Genomic DNA, 21,984 nt, shown 5'->3' on the forward strand with positions numbered 1-21,984 from the left:
CCACAAAATAATAAAAATATTAAAATGAAAGAAAATGCAATTGTTTAGACCAAAAGAGAAAAAATAATAAGAGCGAAAAAAAGAAAAAATGCAAAAAAAGGAAAAACAAATTTTCATTTTGAAAAATTTCTTCCAGTAGGTTTTGCTATATTACAACTTTTAGCTCTGTGGAATTTCTGAACTGTTTTTTACTGAGATGTTGCTTTCCCAATAATGTAGGTGGGGCTGTAGCTGTGTTTGTGATTGGGGTGTGTTGTAAGGGCTTTAGGGCTTCATCTTTACAGCTCCAACTTTACAGCTTTACAACTCTATCAATGATGATCTCAGGCCTCCAGAGACTTGGGAATCAGACCTGAAGCACCTCTGTTTTTCATGGGAGAGAATGGGTCTGGAAAGCTAGCTCTGGGGTTTGTCTCTGTCACTCTCTATACCACGAGGTAAAGGAGATGGGATCTGGGAAGCTAGGACGTGCACTTTAGTTTTCTCTGTCTCTGCTGATAGAGGGTTGCAGGCAGACTGTGGGAATGCTGGCCATGACCCTGTGCTCTGGTCACTTTGTTTTATCACCCCTCTGCCCCTTTGTCTCACTGCTCCTCCCGGCAGCAGACTCAGTCACTCTGAGTTTCTTTTTCCATTCTCCTTAGACAAAATTCAAACAGCCTGACCTTCCCTCCTCCCCAAAGTTCAGTAGAGGAAAAAAAAACCATCATCCAGGTTTGTCTTCTCTCCAGAGCTCACCATGAATGCATTTTGTCTTCCCCCCTCCCTTTTCAACCCATCCAACCTTAAGCCCATTCAGTGCATGAATCTTTCAGGCATGCCTGTGATCCCCACTGTGGTTCCTTTGCTGCACTTTAGTTGTTCAATTTGTTGAAATTTTAAAGGGAGATATCAAGAGTATCTCTCATGCCACCATTACTCTGAAATCATGAAAGTATTTTTTTAAGGGTCTGTATTAGTTTTTTAGGTCTACCATAACAAAGTCCCCCAAACACTCAGTCCATTAAAGAGCCTATTTAGAGTTCTTAGACAAGAAGATGTCTTCAAGTGTGAAAAAGATCGAAGAAAGATATATTAAACCTAAAATTAATATCATATTTAGATATCATTTTTTTAAAGTCACATATGTTCAGTATATGATGGAAGGCTCACACTTAACATTTGCAGAGCTGATGACAAGAGTACAAATGGGGACCCACATATCATTTTATATAAACATTTGAAGGTTGTAAATGACACTAACAGGCTATTAAATGAAGTAGTATGCTTTATTCTTCTGCTTTGACAAATCCACCTTAATAATAATATTGAAGGTAGGACAAAATTTAGAATTCTTAGACTTCTCAGTACTATGTGACTGAAGGTGATGGTGCACTTTTCTTTCCAATCTATCTCATTTTCCCCTCAGGAGCGATCCCTTGGGGAAGCATGTGGATACTCCAGGGCACATTTCCTAGTCCTGTTTAGATGGCTATGCCTTAGTGACCCTAGATCTAGAGGTGTACACTCCTTGGTGTGGTTGGACCTATGAGGACAGACCTTAAAACACTTGAGCAGGCCTTGGAAACAAGCTGAAGTCATTTGGGAAGTGAATTATTTGGTTCATGCTGCCTAAATTGGTATATAAAAGAGTTGATTATAGGCTCCAGGTGGACTCTGTCTTTTTTTTTTTTGTCTTTTATTTCTGTAGGCTCTTCACCCCTTGGGAAGGGGCATAGGCAGAAAGGGACCAGAACATAATTAGTTGTGTAAACCAAGGTGGTGTAACAGTCAAGATACCATAAAAAAGAGGACAGAACTTTACTACTCTTAAACTGAAAGGCCAATGGCTTTTCTCTTTAAGTCCTCTAAGATGGTTTAAGAATATTACAGTTAAGTGGAACATGATGCCTAAACTAAGAAGGGACCAGGGACATTTAAGTCACCCTCTGATGAGGAGAACAAATGTAATTAAGCAAGAACATATGAATTGAGAAAGGGTTTGCCAGAAGTAATTGAGGGGGCCACAGTTGCTCTTGCTGAGACCTTGGTGGGTAGCAAGAGGAGCACAGGTAGTCTCGAAAGTCTCTTTCTATGACTTCTCTACCAGAAAGACATATTAGAACTTATCCCAGATCTTGTTGTGTTGTCAGAACATAAATGTAGGTTGTGAATGCAGCTGGAAAAAGAAAGAACTAAGGAGAAAGAATTTGTCAATGTGGCTCCAGCCAGTTCTGGCCAAGGGAGATAGGCAGTACCTTTTACAGACAACTCTGCTGCTCCCAGGGTGTCCTCAGGAGTGGATTGGGAGGTAATAAATCTCTGACCCTTATCCCAGTCTGGAGGAAATGGTCTAGCAACTAGGCCAGTCAATTTGATCTCTTTGATCCAGATAAAGTACCTTCAGAAACTTGGGTATCCCAGCTATCTCCATACTGGTGAGACTATGTACACCAATCACTTGGCAGAGAGCTATATTTCACAGAAAATAAATATGTTGTTTTCTGCTTTGTCAGTTTACTTTCTTGGCTCAGATCAAGTCCTCCTACAGTGGTTGACTGACTGAGAAAATGAAGTGGTCAGTGAGCAAAGCTAAAGTGCTGACCCTGTGAGGTTTAGCCTTATCTCCCCCCCTTCTTTTTCTTTTGCCATTTCCCATCTCTCTCTCTCCTTTTTCTTTTACCTTCACCCTTTTCCCTCTGTTTCCTCACTTCTTCCCTCCTTTTGACTTTCTTCCTCTATCCTTTCTCTTTCTTTTTTTCTTCTCTCCTTCTCTCCCTGTTTACCTCCTCCTTTCCTTTTCTTTCACTCTTCTTCCCTCTCCCCCTCACTCTTTCTCTTTTTACTCTTCCCACTTTTGCTTTTCTTCTCTCTTATTTTTCCCCTCTTGTTCTTTTCTCCTTTCCCCTCACTTATATCCACTTACTGCCTCTTGCCCCACCTTTTCCCTTCTTTTATAAAATTCCCTTTAGAAATTATGGTTAAAGTCAGTGGATTGTCTAAATGTAAAAATGTTTGAATCTGTTGTTTATTACTGTTTCACCAGAATACAAGTTACTGCTTAAACAGTGTTTCATACAGTGAAACAAAAAAGAAAATAGCACTATTTCCAGTGAAGCATTAGATCAGATACCTCACTCTTCTAGCTACCCCACACTTATGCCCATCCTGAGATTCAAGGAAAAAACTCACAGTGATATCTTAGAAAATTCTGCTTATATCTTTATTAATTTCTTTTCAATCTCAGTTCTAGGTGAAGCCTCATGGGGGAGCTACTGTCTCATGGTAGGTAAGAGTATAATGTCTCCAGCAAGAAGTGACCTTTACAGATAGGGATGAATCTTGACTTTTGCTACAGAAAAAAAAGTCCTCCATTGTTATTTTTTTAGGTGTCTTTATTTCATTTCCTACAAGAGCCCACAAATACATTCTAATCAAGTTTAGAGTTCCATTTTGCCATAGCAAAATAAAATCACAAACTGAAAAATTAGATGTTTATTGTAGAAATATTTTATTTGTTGAACATTAAAATCAAAGACAATTTCAAGTATTTCTATTTTTCCACAGAGTAAGTTTATTATATATTAATTTTGTTATCTTAGCTACATCAGATATGTAAATATTTTTATTTAGAAATTACATTTAATGGGGTGACATTGGTCAATAAAATACATAGGTTTTACACAAACATTTCTATTCCATTTGAACTATTGTTTTGTATAACTATTACCCAAAGACAAATTGCTTTCTGTCACCATATATTTGTCCCATTTTACTCCCCTCTCCCCTACTAGCCCCTGATAAGCATTTCACTTTTATCTGTGTCCATGGGTCTCAGTTTTGTAACCCACCTATGTGAGATACATATTTGTCTGTCTGTATTCTGCTCCCTCCTACACCCTTCTTCCTGGTAACCACTTAATGTTTATCTATGTCCATAAGTATCAATTTTATATCCCACCAATGTGTGAAATCATATAGTTCTTAGCTTTTTCTGATTTACTTATTTCACTTAGCATAATGTTTTCAAGGTCCATCTATACCAGCGGTTCTCAACCTGTGGGTCGCGACCCCGGTGGGGTCGAACGACCAAAACACAGGGGTCGCCTAAAGCCATCGGAAATACAGGTTGAGAACTGCTGATCTATGCTGTGGCAATATGTCATCTTTTCTTATGGCTGAGTACTATTCCATTGTATATATTTACCACATCTTAATTATCCAATCCTCTATTGAGGGACATTTTGGCTGTTTCTGTGTCTTGGCCACTATGAGTAATGCTACAATGAACAGGGGGGTACATGTGTCTTTGTGTATCAGTATTGTTGAATTTTGGTGGTAGATACCTAGTAGAGAGATTCTGGATCATATAATAATTCTATTAATTTTTTGAGGTAATACCATACTTTCTTCCATAATGGTTGTACCAGTTTATATTTTTTCACCAATAGTGAATAAAGATTTCTTTTTCTCCACAGCCTCTCCAACACTTGTTATTACCTGTCTTGTTAGCAGCCAATCAAACAGATGTGAGGTGGTATGTGGGTGGAGTGCAGAGCGCATTCCAACAGCTGTGGCTGATGCAATGCTGTGAGAATACTCCAGCTCCCAGAACCCAACTGGGCATACCCAGGAAGGGAGCTCACCCACTTTAAGGAAGTGACTTAGCGTCAATCACGCAGCTCCCTGATCTTTTCAGCCATTGGCTATGAAAGACAGGCTGTAACATCCTATTGGCTGAACCCATGTATATAAGCTAGCTTACTTCCTGAATAAAGTGGATCTGTTTCACTGAACCTGGTCCCTGGAGTCAGGTCTTTGCATCTCTGTCGTCCTCACCCCTGGCAAGACTTGTCCACAGTGGTATCTCATTGTAGTTTTGATTTGCATTTCTCTAATAGCTAACAGAAATGTGCATCTCTTCATATATCTATTTGTTGTTTGTATGCCTTGATGGAAGAAGTGTCTATTCAGGTCTTCTCCCCATTTTCTAATTGCATTGTTTGCTTTTTTGTTGCTGAGCTTTGTGAGTTCTTTATATATTTTGGGGTTTAACCTCTTACAGAAGTTGTTATTTATGAATACCATCTCCCACTTAGTTGGCTTCCTTTATGTTTTTTTAGTTTATTTTGCTGTGCAGAACGTTTTTGTTTGATAGAGTCCCACTCATTTATTTTTACCTTTACTTCCTTTTCCTTTGGGATCAAATTCATAAAATGTTCTCAATGGCCAAGGTTCATAAGTTTATTACCTAGGTTTCTTCTATATAATTTATTGTTTCAGATTTTATATTTAGGTCTTTGATTCATTTTTGTTTAGGGGGACAAACTGTAGTTAAGTTTCATTCTTTGCATGTGGCTTTCAAATTTTCTGAAGTTTTATGGTTTTAATGTAAAAAACAGCACACTTTTATATATTATTTTTGTAACCTGAAACTTTCTTCTATTTGTTTACTGTTTTTTAATGGAGTGTTTGGGGTTTTCTATGTACAAGATCATGTCATCTGCAAAAACGAATACCTTTAGTTTCTCTATTCTAATATGGATGCCTTTTATTTCTTTCTCTTGCCTGACTGCTCTGGCTAAGATTCCAGTACTCTGTTGAATAAGAGTAGAGAGAGAGGGCAGAGTTGTCTTGTACCTGAATTTAGAGAAAAAGCTTTCAGATTTTCAACATTTAGAATGATATTGGCTGATGGTTTTTCATATATGCCTTTTATTATGTTGGGGTGCTTTTCTTCTATACCCATTTTATTGAATGTTTTAAACAAATGTGACTTTCTGAACAGGCAGTGGCTCAGTGAATCGAGCATCAAACTGAGATGCAGAGGACCCAGGTTCAAAGCCCTGAGGTCACTGGCTTGAGCATGGGCTCATTTGCTTGAGTGCGGTCTCACCAGCTTAAGTGCAGGTTCACTGACTTGAGTGTGGAATCGTAGACATGATCCCATGGTCGCTGGCTTGAGACCAAAGGTTGCTGGCTTGAAGCCCACGGTTGCTGAATTGAACCTATTGTTTTTGGCTGGAGCAAGGGGTCATTCATTCTGCAGTAGCCCCCGTGGTCAAGACACATATGAGAAAGCAGTCAATGAACAACTAAGGAGCCTCAATGAAAAATTGATGCTTCTCATTTCTCTCCCTTTCTGTCTGTCTGTTCCTACCTATCCCTCTCTCTGTCTCTATTTCTGTCTCTGTCAAAAGAATTTTGTTTTTTAATTAAAAAATTAAATATACGTGAATGTTGTATCTAATGAAATGCTATTACTGCAAATATTGGTAGTATCATATGATTTTTGTCCATTGTTTTGCTGATGTGGTGTACTATATTAATCAATTTACAAGTGTTGAAACATCCCTGTACTCCTAGAAAGAGTCTCACTAGATCATGATGTATTATGTTTTTATGTATTTTTGTATTTGGTTTGTTAATATTTTGTTTAGAATTTTTGAATCTGTATTCATTAGAGATATTTGTCTGCATTTTTCTTTTTTTGTGTTGTCCTAGCCAAGTTTTGGTATCTGGGTTATGTTAACCTCACAAAATGTGTTGGGAGTATTGCTTCTTCTATTTTTTGAAACACTTTGAGAAAAATACATACCAATACTTTTTTAGATGTTGGATGCAATTCACTAGTATAACCATCTGGTCCTGTACTTCTTTATTTTTTTGTGGAGATTTTTGATAGTTGTTTCTATTTCCTTCTTGCTTATAGGTTTATTTAGATTTTCTTCTTCTTTATGACTCAATCTTGGAAGGTTGTATAGTTCTAGGAATTTATTTAATCTTCTGGATTGTTGAATTTGGTGTCATATGATTATATGTATTCTACTTTGATCCTTTGTATATTTATGATATCCATGGTAATTTCTCTTCTTTTATTTTATATTTTGTTTATAAGTGTCCTTTCTTTCTTTTTCTTAGTGAGTCTAGCCAGGAGTTTATTGATTTTATTAATCTTTTCAAAGAAGTAGCTCTTTGTCATTTTAATTTTTTTATAGTTTTTTGTTCTGTATTTTATTTAGTTCTGCTCTAATTTTAAATATGTTCTTTCTTTTGTTGACTTTGGGTTGCCTTTGTTCTTTTCTTATTTTTTATTTTTCTTTCAGATGTATTGTAGATTGTTTAGTTGGGACCTCTCTTGTTTCTTGATGCAAGCCTGTAATGATAAAAACTTTCCTCTTATTATTGCTTTTACTGCATCCCAGAAATTCTGACATGGCATATTGTCATTCTCATTTGTCTGTATATATCTTTTATTTCTTTTTTGACTCAGTCATTTTTATGAATATGTTGTTTAATTTCCACATTTTTGTGAAATTATTTACTTTCATTTTGTCATTGTATTCTAATTTCAAAGCCCTATAATCACAAAATATACATGGTATAATTTCAGTCTTACTGAATTTGTTGATGTCAGTATTGTGGCCCAACACATGGCCTCTCCTTGAGAATGTTCTGTGCACAGTGGAAAAGAATGTATAATCTGTTGGTCAGGGATGAAATGTCCTTTAAATGTATATTATGTTAATTTGGTCTAGTGTCATTTATGGTCAATATTTATTTATTGATTTTCTGTTTGGATCATCTATCTAAAATTGTCAATGTTGTGTTGAGTTCTCCAAGTATGGTTGTGTTTTTTGTCTATTTCTATTTTGAAATCAGTTAGAAGATGTTTCATATAGTTTGGTACTCCCTGATTTGGTGCATTTATATTAAGAAGTGTTATGTCTTCTTGATATTGTATACTCTTTATCATTACGAAATTTCCATTTTTGTCTCTTGTTATCTTTTTTTGTCTTAAAGTCAGCATTGCCAGATATTAACATGGCTATGTTTGCTTTTCTTTTGGTAATATTTTAGTTTTTATTTTTTTGTATTTTTCTGAAGTTAGAAGTGGGGAGGCAGTCAGAAAGACTCCTGCATGTGCCCGACTGGGATCCACCTGGCATGCCCAACAGGGGTGATGCTCTGCCCATCTGGAGCATTGCTCCCTTGCTGCTGGAGCCATTCTAGTGGCTGAGGTGGAGGCCGTGGAGACGTCCTCAGCACCTGGGTCAACTTTGCTCCAATGGAGCCTTGGCTGTGGGAGAGGAAGAGAGAAGTAGAGAGGAAGGAGAGGGTGAAGGGTGGAGAAGCAGGTAAACACTTCTCCTGTGTGCCCTGACTGGGAATCAAACCTGGGACTTCCACACACTGGGCCGATGCTCTACTGCTGAGCCAACCAGCCAGGGTATCTTTTGGTAATATTTTCTTAGAGAATCATTTTCCGTCTCTTCACTTTGAGTCTGCTTTTGTCCTTATAGCTTAGATGTATCTTTTGAAAGCTGTATAAGGTTAGGTATTGCTTTTTTTTTTTTTTTTCTTTTCTGAAGCTGGAAATGGGGAGAGACAGTCAGACAGACTCCCGCATGCGCCTGACCGGGATCCACCCGGCACGCCCACCAGGGGCCATGCTCTGCCCACCAGGGGGTGATGCTCTGCCTCTCTGGGGCGTCGCTCTGCCGCGACCAGAGCCACTCTAGCGCCTGGGGCAGAGGTCAAGGAGCCATCCCCAGCGCCCGGGCCATCTTTGCTCCAATGGAGCCTCGGCTGTGGGAGGAGAAGAGAGAGACAGAGAGGAAGAAGGGGGAGGGGGTGGAGAAGCAAATGGGCGCTTCTCCTATGTGCCCTGGCCAGGAATCGAACCCGGGTCCCCCGCACGCCAGGCCAACGCTCTGCCGCTGAGCCAACCGGCCAGGGCAGGCATTGCTCTTTAATTCAATCTGTTACTCTGTGCCTCTTTATTGGTGAGTTTAATCCATTTGCATTTATGGTATTTACTGACACTTGAAGATTTCTTATAGCCATTTCATGTTTTGTTTTCTGGTAGCTCTGTGTCTCATTTGAATCTTCTCTTTTTGGTTCTGTCAGGTGTTTTCTTTGATAATATTTCATAGTTCCTTTCCCCTGTTTCTCCTTTTATTAAGCTATGTTTTTTAGTAGTTGCTTTTTCATGGATGGTTATCATTTTGTTAAGAGAAAAATTTTCAGTAGTATAAGAGTTTTTTGTCTTTTGATTGCTTCTACACTCCATCCTCCTTTGCTATGCAGAGCTTTATTCTCTATGCTTTATGTTATTGTTGTCACAGATTATCCTTGGTTTTATAGTGACCTTGTTGGAGCTTTTGATTTTAGTTGTGGGGTCCTTCTCTGCCACTCTCTATGCCCTGTGAGTTAAGGTAGGTAGAATATGGGTGGCTTGGAAACTCCACTTTGATTTTTATTTAGACATTATTTTTTTATTTTTAGAGAGAGAAGGGAGAAAAAGAGAGAAAGGGAGGAGCAGAAAGCATCAACTTCCATATACACCTTGACCAGGCAAGCCCAGGTTTTTGAACTAGAAACCTCAGCATTCCAGGTCAATGCTTTATTTATTGCACCACCACAAAAGAGACCTCACTTTGATTGTTTCTGTCTCTGTGCTGAGTGCAGGCTTGTGCAGACCACAGAAACACTGAATGTGACTCCTTGTTCTGCCACTGCTTTGGTTTAGTAGCTCTTCCTCTGCCCATCAATCTCACCACTCTCCCAGCAGAAAAATATCTATTCCCTCCAGACTTCTACCTTCTCTGGAGTCCTTGAAGACAAAACTCAGACAGTCTAACTTTCCTCCTCTCTGGAGCCCAGCAGAAAATGAAATCCAGTCACTGAATTCTTCTTTTTTCTCTGGAATCCTTGTAGACAGAAACTCAGACAGTCCAGGTCTCTCCTTTCTCTGTAGCTGAACACTAGTGCATCTTATCTTTTGCCCTCCTTCTCAAACCTTTCCACCTCTAGTCAATTGGGTGCATGTGTCTTTCATGAAAGCCTGTGATCCCTGCTGGGATTCCTTTTCTGAGTTACAGCTGTTTAGTTTGTTGACATTTGAAGAGGAGAAGTTAGACTTATCTCTCATGCAACCATTAGTCTGACATTATAATCTCCACTTGCCACAATTTTGCATATCAGTCAATTTGAGGTTTTTCTCAGGATAAAATATAGCAAACAAGTGTGTATAGATAGAATTTTATAGCTAGAAATTATCTTAAAGATGTTGTAGTTTATTACCTTTACTTAAGAGATGAGCAAATACGATACTGTGATACAGAGAGTAGTTGCCCAGGAATGGCCTAGGGAATGGCAGAGAATAGACGACACTCAAGTGTCTCTGGTCTGCTCTTCTACCTTACCTATTCTGACATATCATTGGCCATCTGAGTCTCTAGAGACTGCTACAAATGCATCCTAAGGACAAATTGGGAGGCCAGGTTCCAGTCTAAACAACTACAATAAATAATTGAGCCCAGCTCACCTTTTTGAATCCAGTAACTAAGAAAATGAGGGTGAGTGGTGGCTGAGCATATAGATCTAGAAGGACATTGTAGCTTCTTTTTTATAAAAGGATGAGATTTTATTAGAGTTTAGGTGACAGGATACAACCATTTACCATATTTCCCCATGTAAAAAATGCTCCCATGTAAAAGATGCACCTTAATTTGGGGGTTCTAAATTTGAAAAAAACAAACAAACCATATTACATAAAGTTATTATTATTTTTTTTCTTTTCTGAAGCTGGAAACGGGGAGAGACAGTCAGACAGACTCCCGCATGCGCCCGACCGGGATCCACCCGGCACGCCCACCAGGGGCGATGCTCTGCCCACCAGGGGGCGATGCTCTGCTCTTCTGGGGCATCACTCTGTTGCGACCAGAGCCACTTCAGCACCTGGGGCAGAGGCCAAGGAGCCTTCCCCAGCGCCCGGGCCATCTTTGCTCCAATGGAGCCTCGGCTGCGGGAGGGGAAGAGAGAGACAGAGAGGAAGGAGAGGGGGAGGGGTGGAGAAGCAGATGGGCGCTTCTCCTGTGTGCCCTGGCCGGGAATCGAACCCAGGACTTCCACACGCCAGGCTGATGCTCTACCACTGAGCCAACCGGCCAGGGCCTACATAAAGTTATTGAACACAAGTTTTATTCATCATAAAATTTATACAACTTCTCATCACTGTCAAAACTTCCATCCATTAGCTTGTCCTCATCTGTGTCTGATGATGAATCACTGTCTTCATATATTTACATACAATGAGTACAAAAACAAGTGTGAAAAAGTGGGAAATGTAAGTAAAAAAATGTACAACCACTGTATAAGATGCACCTAGTTTTTAGACCAAAAATTTTCTGAAAAAATGTAAGTCTTACACATGGGGAAATACAGTACTCAGTTTTAACTCCTCCTTTGCTTACGTATTGTCCACCCATGTCTTGAACCTTTCTTTCTCTAATTCTTCCAAAATTATATTTATGTTTACCAGTACATTACATTTTGATTTGTAATAAATTTTGTCTCTTTGCCATCTCAAAGTCTACCTTTCCTTATATCCTCAAATACATTTCTATGATTTCCATGGGATTTCTTTTGTTGTTGTCTGGCAAAAATTATGTTTATTACTAAGCTAGAAAACAGAAAATGCAGAAAAGTAAATTTAAAAATAATTTCTAATTCTCCACCTCAGAAATTTCTACTGCTAATATTTGAAAAAGTTTTTGAAGATGATTTGAATTATTGTATGGTTTTTCTCCAGTTAATAATGGCAGGGATATTAGGCAAATGTACTGTATTTTATCAAAAAATGGCAACTAATAATTTTTCCAACATTTGATAGCACCAAGTTTATCTCTGCCTCAAGACTTTTGTATTAGCTATTCCTTGTGATTTGAATAGTTCTCTTATACTTCTCAAGCTGGCTCCTTTCTTGTCATTTCAGGTTTCTGCTACTTTAGAGGAGCCTTATCTTACTAATTTTTTTTCCTTAGAACTTAATTTTTTTCAATTAGATTACCCTATTATATTATCTTCATTATTTTTGACAGAGACAGAGGAGAGAGTCAGGGAGAAGGACAGAGAAGGACAGACAGACAGGAAGGGAGAGAGATGAGAAGCATGAATTCTTTGTTGCAGCACCTTAGTTGTTCATTGATTACTTTTTCATATGTGCCTTGACTGGGTAGCTATAGCAGAGTGAGTGACCCCCTACTGAAGCAAGTGAACTTGGGCCCAAGCCAGCGACCTTGGGCTTTTAATCCATAGATCTTTGGGCTCATGCCAGTGACCATGGGGTCATGTCTATGATCCCACACTCAAGCCAGCAACACCACATTCAAGCTGGATGAGTCCACACTCAAGTTGATAACCTCAGGGTTTTGAACCTCAGTCCTTCATGTCACAGCCCAATGCTCTATCCTCTGCACCACTGCCTGGTCAGGATACCCTTATTCTATTTTCAACATAACAGTTATCACAACCTGATAATTTTAGTTTTTTATTATATATCTCATTAATTAAGCTCATTAAGATATATACTGTATGTATCTTGTTCACCATTAGATTGTTTAAAACCAAGCATAGGTGGCCAATAATAGTTTGAAAGTCATAGGACAAATCAGCCATGATGCTGTTTATCAAGGAGTTCATAAGGATGTAGGGGCTGAGATGCACACACAAGAAGCTAGAATCCCAAGAAAACTGTGGTTAAATGCTCTAGAAGTGAATTTGTATGGGTTACAGTTATTTTAGTTGGAGATAACAAAAAATGAACCTATACTAGTTTGAGCGTAAGAGTGATATAGTACCTCTCAGAATCAAAGGATGAACCTCAGGGGTTTGGATTAGAAATTTTTTTTTAATAAATTTTTATTAATGTTAATGGGATGACAATAATAATTCAGGGTACATATATTCAAAGAAAAACATGTCTAGGTTATCTTGTCATTAAATTATGTTGCATACCCCTCGCCCAGAGTCAGATTGTCCTCCGTCACCCTTTATCTAGTTTTCTCTGTGCCCCTCCCCTTCCCCCTAAATCTCTCCCTCCCTCCCTCCTGCGTCCTCCCTCCCCCCACCCCTGGTAACCACCACACTCTTGTCCATGTCTCTTAGTCTCGTTTTTGTGTTCCACCAATGTATGGAATCATGTAGTTCTTGTTTTTTTCTGATTTACTTATTTCACTCCGTATAATGTTATCAAGATCCCACCATTTTGCTATAAATGATCTAATGTCATCATTTCTTATGGCTGAGTAGTATTCCATAGTGTATATGTGCCACATCTTCTTTATCCAATCCTCTATTGAAGGGCTTTTTGGTTGTTTCCATGTCTTGGCCACTGTGAACAATGCTGCTATGAACATGGGGCTACATGTGTCTTTACGTATCAATGATTCTGAGGTTTTGGGGTATATACCCAGTAGAGGGATTGCTGGGTCATAAGGTAGTTCTATTTGCAGTTTTTTGAGGAACCAACATACTTTCCTCCATAGTGGTTGTACTACTTTACATTCCCACTAACAGTGTATGAGGGTTCCTTTTTCTGCACATCCTCTCCAACATTTGTTATTACCCGACTTGTTGATAATAGCTAATCTAACAGGGGTGAGGTGGTATCTCATTGTAGTTTTGATTTGCATTTCTCTAATAACTAATGAAGCTGAGCATCTTTTCATATATCTGTTGGCCATTTGTATTTCTTCCTGGGAGAAGTGTCTGTTCATGTCCTCTTCCCATTTTTTTATTGGATTGTTTGTTTGTTTGTTGTTGAGTTTTATGAGTTCTTTGTAAATTTTGGATATTAGGCCCTTATCTGAGCTGTCGTTTGAAAATATCAGTTCCCATTTAGTTGGCTGTCTATTTTGATATCAGTTTCTCTTGCTGAGCAAAAACTTTTAATTCTGATGTAGTCCCATTCATTTATCTTTGCCTTCACTTCTCTTGCCATCGGAGTCAAGTTCATAAAATGTTCTTTAAAACCCAGATCCATGAGTTTAGTACCTATGTCTTCTTCTATGTACTTTATTGTTTCAGATCTTATATTTAGGTCTTTGATCCATTTTGAATTAATTTTAGTACACGGGGACAGGCTGTAGTCGAGTTTCATTCTTTTGCATGTGGCTTTCCAGTTTTCCCAACACCATTTGTTGAAGAGGCTTTCTTTTCTCCATTTTGTGTTGTTGGCCCCTTTATCAAAGATTATTTGACCATATATATGTGGTTTTATTTCTGGGCTTTCTATTCTGTTCCATTGGTCTGAGTGTCTATTTTTCTGCCAATACCATGCAGTTTTGATTATTATGGCCCTATAATATAGTTTAAAGTCAGGTATTGTAATGCCCCCAGCTTCATTCTTTTTCCTTAGGATTGCTTTGGCTATTCGGGGTTTTTTATACTTCCATATAAATCTGATGATTTTTTGTTCCATTTCTTTAAAAAATGTCATAGGAATTTTGATGGGAATTGCATTAAATTTATATATTACTTTGGGTAATATGGCCATTTTAATTATATTTATTCTTCCTATCCAAGAACAAGGAATATTTTTCCATCTCATTATGTCTTTTTCTATTTCTCTTAGCAATGCCTTGTAGTTTTCTTTATATAGGTCCTTTACATTCTTTGTTATGTTTATTCCTAGGTATTTTATTTTTTTTGTTGCAAACGTGAAGGGGATTATTTTTTTGAGTTCGTTTTCTAATATTTCATTGTTGGCATATAGAAAGGCTATGGACTTCTGTATGTTAATTTTGTATCCTGCGACCTTACTGTATTGGTTTATTGTTTGTAGTAATCTTTTTGTGGAGTCCTTTGGGTTTTCGATGTATAGGATCATATCATCAGCAAAAAGTGATATCTTTACTTCTTCTTTTCCGATATGGATGCCTTTTATTTCTTTGTCTTGTCTGATTGCTCTGGCCAGCACTTCTAGCACCACGTTAAATAAGAGTGGAGAGAGTGGACACCCCTGTCGTGTTCCTGATTTAAGGTGGAAAGTCCTCAGTTTTATGCCATTTAATATGATGTTGGCTGATGGTTTATCATTTATGGCCTTTATTATGTTGAGATATTTTCCTTCTATACCCATTTTGTTGAGAGTCTTAAACATAAAATTGTGTTGTATTTTATCGAAAGCCTTTTCTGCATCTATTGATAAGATCATGTGGTTTTTGTTCTTTGTTTTGTTGATATGGTGTATTACGTTAACCGTTTTACGTATGTTGAACCATCCTTGAGATTCTGGGATGAATCCCACTTGATCATGATGTATTATTTTTTTAATATGTTGTTGTATCCGATTTGCCAGTATTTTGTTTAGTATTTTAGCATCTGTATTCATTAGAGATATTGGTCTGTAGTTTTCTTTTTTTGTACCATCCTTGCCAGGTTTTAGTATGAGGGTTATGTTGGCCTCATAAAATGTGTTTGGAAGTATTGCTTCTTCTTCAATTTTTTGGAAGACTTTGAGTAGAATAGGAACCAAGTCTTCTTTGAATGTTTGATAGAATTCACTAGTATAACCATCTGGACCTGGACTTTTATTTTGGGGGAGGTTTTTAATAGTTTTTTCTATTTCCTCCCTGCTGATTGGTCTGTTTAGGCTTTCTGCTTCTTCATAACTCAGTTTAGGAAGGTTGTATTGTTCTAGGAATTCATCCATTTCTTCTAGATTGTTGTATTTGGAGGCATATAGTTTTTCATAGTATTCTACAATAATTCTTTGTATATCTATGATGTCTGTGGTGATCTCTCCTCTTTCATTTTGGATTTTATTTATTTGAGTCCTGTGTCTTTTTTCCTTGGTGAGTCTTGCCAAGGGTTTGTCGATTTTGTTGATCTTTTCAAAGAACCAGCTCCTTGTTTTATTGATTTTTTCTATAGTTTTTCTGTTCTCTATTTCGTTTATTTCTGCTCTGATTTTTATTATCTCCTTTCTTCGGCTGGTTTTGGGTTGTCTTTGTTCTTCTTTTTCTAGTTCCTTAAGGTGTGAAGTTAAGTGGTTTACTTCGGCTCTCTCTTGTTTGTTCATATAGGCCTGAAGTGATATGAACTTTCCTCTTATTACTGCTTTTGCTGCATCCCAGAGATTCTGATATGTCGTATTTTCATTTTCATTTGTTTGTATATATCTTTTGATCTCTGCGCTTATTTCTTCTTTGACCCATTCATTTTTTAAAAGTATGTTGTTTAATTTCCACAATTTTGTGGGGTTTTCCCCCTCTTTTTTACAGTTGAATTCTAGTTTCAAGGCTTTATGATCAGAGAATATGCTTGGCACAATTTCATTTTTTTAAATTTGCTGATATTGTCTTTGTGGCCTAACATATGGTCAATTCTTGAGAATGTTCCATGTACACTAGAGAAAAATGTATACTCTGTCGCTTTGGGATGAAGTGTCCTGTAGATGTCTATCATATCCAGTTGTTCTAGTATTTCATTTACGGCCACTATATCTTTATTGATTCTCTGTTTGGATGACCAATCTAGAGCTGTCAGTGGTGTATTGAGGTCTCCAAGTATGATTGTATTTTTGTCAGTTTTTGTTTTAAGGTCAATAAGTAGCTGTCTTATATATTTTGGTGCTCCTTGGTTTGGTGCATATATATTAAGGATTGTTATATCTTCTTGATTCAGTGTCCCCTTAATCATTATGAAATGACCGTTTTTGTCTCTGAGTACTTTTTCTGTCTTGTAGTCAGCATTATCAGATATGAGTATTGCTACACCTGCTTTTTTTTTTGGGTGTTGTTTGCTTGGAGTATTGTTTTCCAGCCTTTCACTTTGAATTTGTTTTTATCCTTGTTGCTTAGATGAGTTTCTTGTAGGCAGCATATAGTTGGATTTTCTTTTTTAATCCATTCTGCTACTCTGTGTCTTTTTATTGGTAAGTTTAATCCATTTACATTTAGTGTAATTATTGACACTTGTGGGTTCCCTATTGCCATTTTATAAATTGCTTTCTGTTAGTTTTGTATCTTGTTTGATTCTTCTCTTTTGTTTTTCTATCATTTGTTTTTGTTTGTTTATATTCCATACTTCTTTCCTCTGTTGCTACCTTTTTTAAGTCAAGTGTTTTTGTGGTGGTTTTTTCAAGGGTGGTTACCATTAAGTAATGAAAAGGGTACCTACCATATTCATTGTAGTACCCTTTCTTATGAGTATTTCTGCGCTTCATCATCCTTTGCTACTATTAATCTTCATCCTTTCTCCCCCTTTTTTTTTTCTTTTGTTGTCATGGTTTAAGTTTGGTTTTATTGTTTTCTTCGTGGAGCTGTTACTTGTGGTTATGTTTTCTTTTGTTCTTTGAATCTGGTTGGAAAACCCCCTTTAGTATTTCCTGGAGTGGGGGCTTTCTGATGATAAATTCTCTCATCTTTTCTGTATTTGTGAATATTTTTATATCTCCTTTGTACTTGAAGGATAGCTTTGATGGGTATAGTATTCTTGGCTGAAGGTTCCTCTCTTTCAGGGCTTTAAATATTGGGGTCCACTCTCTTCTAGCTTGTAGAGTTTCTGCTGAGAAATCTGATGATAATCTAATAGGCCTTCCTTTATATGTTGTATTCTTCTTTTCCCTGGCTGCCTTGAGAATTTTTTCTTTGTCATTGGTTTGTGTCATCTTCATTATGATGTGCCTTGGAGTGGGTTTGTTGTGGTTAAGAAAACTCGGTGTTCTGTTTGCTTCTTGAATTTGAGGCTTTAATTCTTTCCACAGGCTTGGGAAGTTCTCATCTATTATTTGTTTGAGTATATTCTCCATTCCATTTTCTTTCTCTTCTCCCTCTGATATACCTATTATTCTTATGTTATTCTTTCTGATGGAGTCAGACAATTCCTGTAGGGCTTTCTCGTTTTTTATTATTTTTGAGTCTCTTTCTTCTTCTCTCTGTTGTGCCTCAAATTGCTTGTCTTCTATTTCACTGATCCTGTCTTCTATCTGGGCTGTTCTATTAGCTAAGCTTGCTACCTCGTTTTTCATCTCTTGAATTGAGTTTTTCATTTCTGTTTGATTTGTTTTTATAGTTTCAGTTTCCTTGTTAATATATTCTTTGTGATCGTTGAGTTGTTTTCTGATTTCCCTAAATTGCCTTTCTGTGTTTTCTTGTATATCTCTGAGTATTTTTAAGATTTCTATTTTAAATTCTCTGTCATTTGGCTCCAAGGCTTCCAATATGTTAAATCTTTTCTCCATAGATTTTTCCACATCAATTTGCGTTGCCTCTCTGTCTTTTGTATCCATAATGTTCGATTTCCTTTTTCTTAGTGGCATCTGAAGGTGGTCTTGATGATATGTTAGGTAGAATTAATAAAAAAAAAAAGGAAAAAAAATAAAAAGGAAAAAAAAGAAAAAAAAAAAAAAAAAAGGAAAACACTCCACAAAAAAAAAAGTAATAATTTATTATTTCCCCCTTTTTTCTCTCTTCTCTTCCCCTCCTCTCACCTCCTTAGGGAAATATCGTGATGACCTGTGAATTATACTATGCCAAATGGAACAAAAACTGCCTATAATGGAGGGCCTGATTTGGGGTGAAGAGTTCAAGGGGCAAAAAAGGGATTAGGGACCCACTAAATACAAAAAAAACAAAAAACAAAAAAAAAAGGGAGAAAATGTTAGACAAGCATAAAATGATTTGCCTGTAAGTGATGGTCGACCAAGAGATATAATGATAGGGATGAGAGGGAAACAGAAAAAAGGAGAGAAAAACTATAATTAAAGAAGAAAAAAACAAAAATAAAAACAATAAGCAAAAATCTGTTGTATTAAGTGGAGCGAAGACTAAATACAATGGAGACTTTGGGTTGGGAGGAATGCCAGTGAGCCAAAAAGCAATGCAAAAGATGCCCAAAATGCCACAAAAACAAACAAATAAAGAAAAACCAAGAACAAAAGCAGAAGAAAAAAAAGAACAACAACACCAAAAAAAACCCCACAAAAACTTGAGTCCCAAATCAAACAATCTGTTCGCGATTGAGGCCTAAATGGGAGGAAAAGCAAAAGGAGAAAAGAAGAAATGAATAGAAAGGAAAAAATAAGAGTAAGAGAGAAATGAAGGAAGAAAAAAAGGAAAGGAAAAAAAAACAAAAGGGGAGAGAGTGAGAGTCAAGGGCCCTGGAGTGCAACCCCAAAGGAGAGCTAGGATGAAGAAAAGAAATAAAATGTAACACTCATGGGCAGTGTAGTTCAAGAAAAGGGTAGCATAAGATGGACAGAGAGCAAAAGGACCGAGGTGGAAGAAATAGAAACAACAACAAGGGCAACAAAATAGAAGAAAGAAACAACAACAACAAAGAATTAGTGGAACAAGTTATAAAGTCTGTGGATTTTTCTTGATTTTGAGAGGTTAACTTCTTCCTTTTTTCTTTTCTCTCCCTCTTTCTGGTCGGTGACTCTATACCCCAGGTTCTGCCCCTATGTCACTCTTAGGTAGGAATTTGCAGTTGATGGGATTCTATGGCAATGTCATATAATTGGCTTTAGTCTCGCTGGTAGTCAAGGCTTGTTGGCGTTTGCAGAGTCCAACAATGAGTGAGTTTGCTTTCCTGGAGTCTCTTTCCTAGTCTCCCCTTCCTGAATTAGCAGCCTGATGATCCAGCTATGAGGCTGCCACTGCTTCTGTCTGGGGAGTAAGAGGCTCAAAGAGCTGGGAAATCCCCACTCTATCCTCACTCAGCGCAAGGCTCTGGGTAAGGCTTTGGCAGTCAGAGCCTCCAGCGTAATCAGGTGGGGCTGGGAGTCAATTGTTGTCAAGGTGACTGTTCAGCACCTAGTTGGACCACTCAACCCAGGCTTTCCACACTTGGTAGCCTGTTTTGGCTGGGAAGAAGAAGCACTAGTCGCTGTTTGCTTTATGGATCTTAATATCTGCCAAGTCCCTCTTGTTAGGAATATCCCTGAATATGGAGGCTCTGTCAATCAGAAGTTGCCCCCGCCCCTTTAGCGAAAGGCACTGAAAAATATCACGCCTCTTGTCTTGGATCGCTGAACTGGGAGAGATCTTATCAGTTAGAGCCCCGTGGGTGCGTAGATTTCGTGGGTTAAGCTAATTTCGGTGATTGGATCCGCAGCTGTGCTCCAGAAAGTATTTCAGGCTGCCTGCGCCGCCCCTCCCCCAACGCTTGATTGTTAGCTTGAATGGCTGGGTGAGGTGCCCCGCCCCCGGAGAGAATCTCCTGACTAGGAAGGACAGCCTTGGCGCCCACGTGGCACGGGGCGTGCGCGGTTTCTCAGCACATCAATGGACGGGGACCGCGGCACGGGGCACGCGCGCGGCTTCTCAGCACGCCAGTGGACGGGGACCGCGGCGCGGGGCAAGTGCGCGGTTTCTCCGCATGCCAGTGGCCGGGGACTGCGGCACGGGGGTGCGCGCGGTTTCTCAGCATGCCAGTGGACAGGGCCTCTCTGGATCACGGCACCGGGCGTGCGGTTTCTCGTCACGCCAGTGGTCGGACCGCGGCACGGGGGGCCGCGCGCGCGCGGCTTCTCAGGGTATGCTGGGATGGCCGTCAGTGCCCAGGCTGCCGTCCCTGAGTGTGGGCGGGCAGCTGCACGTTTGGGTTGACTCACCACAGGTGTACTTCCTCCTGGGCAACAGTCCCTCTGCTTTCAGTGTGTGTGTGGAAGTCCGGAATGTTCCGAGGATAAATTTTTCTGTTTCTAGTTGATAAATTTGTTGAGATTTTGGGGAGATCTGTCGGACGCGCTGCTCACGGCGCCATTTCCGTGATGTCACCCTTGGATTAGAAATTTTATGTTGTTCAGTTGCCCAGACTCTCTTTCTCTCCCATTCCTGCCATCAATCACCCATTTTTACTTGACTCTATTCTGTTCTAGTGCAGGTAGAATCCCTCCTTGTTATAAAAATTGTGGCTGTAATTAACTCTCAGTTCTAAGTCTTCTAACTTAACCCTGGACCAATCAATGTGGCCAGGAGTGTAGGGTATTATTGGCTTGGTATCAGTTACCTACTCACCTGTGAACTACAATGAAGGGAGAAAAAAAATTCCCAAAGGAAGGTGAGAACATGTTGCTGGACAGATATAAAGAACAAATAAATATCTAAGCAAAAGACTGCAGGTGTTGGTGATGCTGGGAAGAAATTGGATGGAAAATGGTGTAGCTTCCATGGAAAGAAACAACATGGTTATTTAAAAATTAAAAATTACTACCATATAATCCAGAAAGAGCACTTCTGAATATTCATCCCAAATAATTAAAATCAGGATCTCAGAAAAAAAAAGCAAGCACTCCCATATTCATTACAGCTCTATTCAAAATAGCCAAGATATAGAAACAGTCTAAATGTCCATCTCTAAATGAATGGATAAAGAAAATTTGGTATTTGCATACAGTGAATATTATTCAGTCTTAAAAAAGAAGAATAAATCTTCAGAATATTATAGTAAGTAATATAAACAATCACAGGAAGACAAATACTGCATGGCTCCACTTATATGAGGTATCTAAAATAGTCCAATTCATAAAATAAAAAAGTAGAATGGTGGCTGCCCAGAGGCTGGGGTGATGGAGAAAATGGAAAATGCAAAGTTATTAATCAACTTGCATAAAGTTTCACTTAAGCAAGATGAATAAACTCTAGATATCTGCTGTTTAGCATAATACCTATAGAAAAATACTATATTGCTCACAAAAATTAAGAAATATTTTATCACTTCATATTCATTTTGAAATATCCCCTAATTTTTGTAACTGTATGTATTATACACTTTTAAATATGTAGATTTCATGTTAAGTGTTCTTACCACAATAAAATAAAATTTAAAATGGACAAATGTCCACCAAACAGTTATCAGATGTCATATTACATCATATCAAATAATCCTATATTATTAGTATAAATATTTTTTTATTATTTTACCAATTGTAAACTATTAATATTAAAACAACTGATATTCTCCATTCTGGCTTTTTTGTTTGTTTTTTATCTAGAAGGAGCTGGAGGGAAATCCAAAATTGAAAAAAATATACCCTATCTTTAACAAACTCAACCTCTATCAGATTCTTTATGATTTAGAAATCAATGGGTTAATTAAGAGGCAGAAATTTTCAAGAAGGTAGAAATAGGTATATTAAATTTCTCTTAAGAAACTTATAACCAAAATAAAAATAACCAGTTAATTCTCTCCAAAATTAGTCATAAGCCATCC

The 21,984-nt window shown here is 38.1% G+C and overlaps 1 long non-coding RNA gene across 3 annotated transcripts in view; it reads left to right on the forward strand.

Annotated features, from left to right (window-relative positions):
* The window catches only part of LOC136385474 (uncharacterized), a 299,892-nt gene that overhangs the window by 131,725 nt on the left and 146,183 nt on the right, over positions 1-21,984 (forward strand). The gene's annotated exons all lie outside the window — the stretch shown is intronic.

Source organism: Saccopteryx leptura, chromosome X, assembly GCF_036850995.1.
Source record: "Saccopteryx leptura isolate mSacLep1 chromosome X, mSacLep1_pri_phased_curated, whole genome shotgun sequence".
NCBI classification, from domain to species: Eukaryota; Metazoa; Chordata; class Mammalia; order Chiroptera; family Emballonuridae; genus Saccopteryx; species Saccopteryx leptura.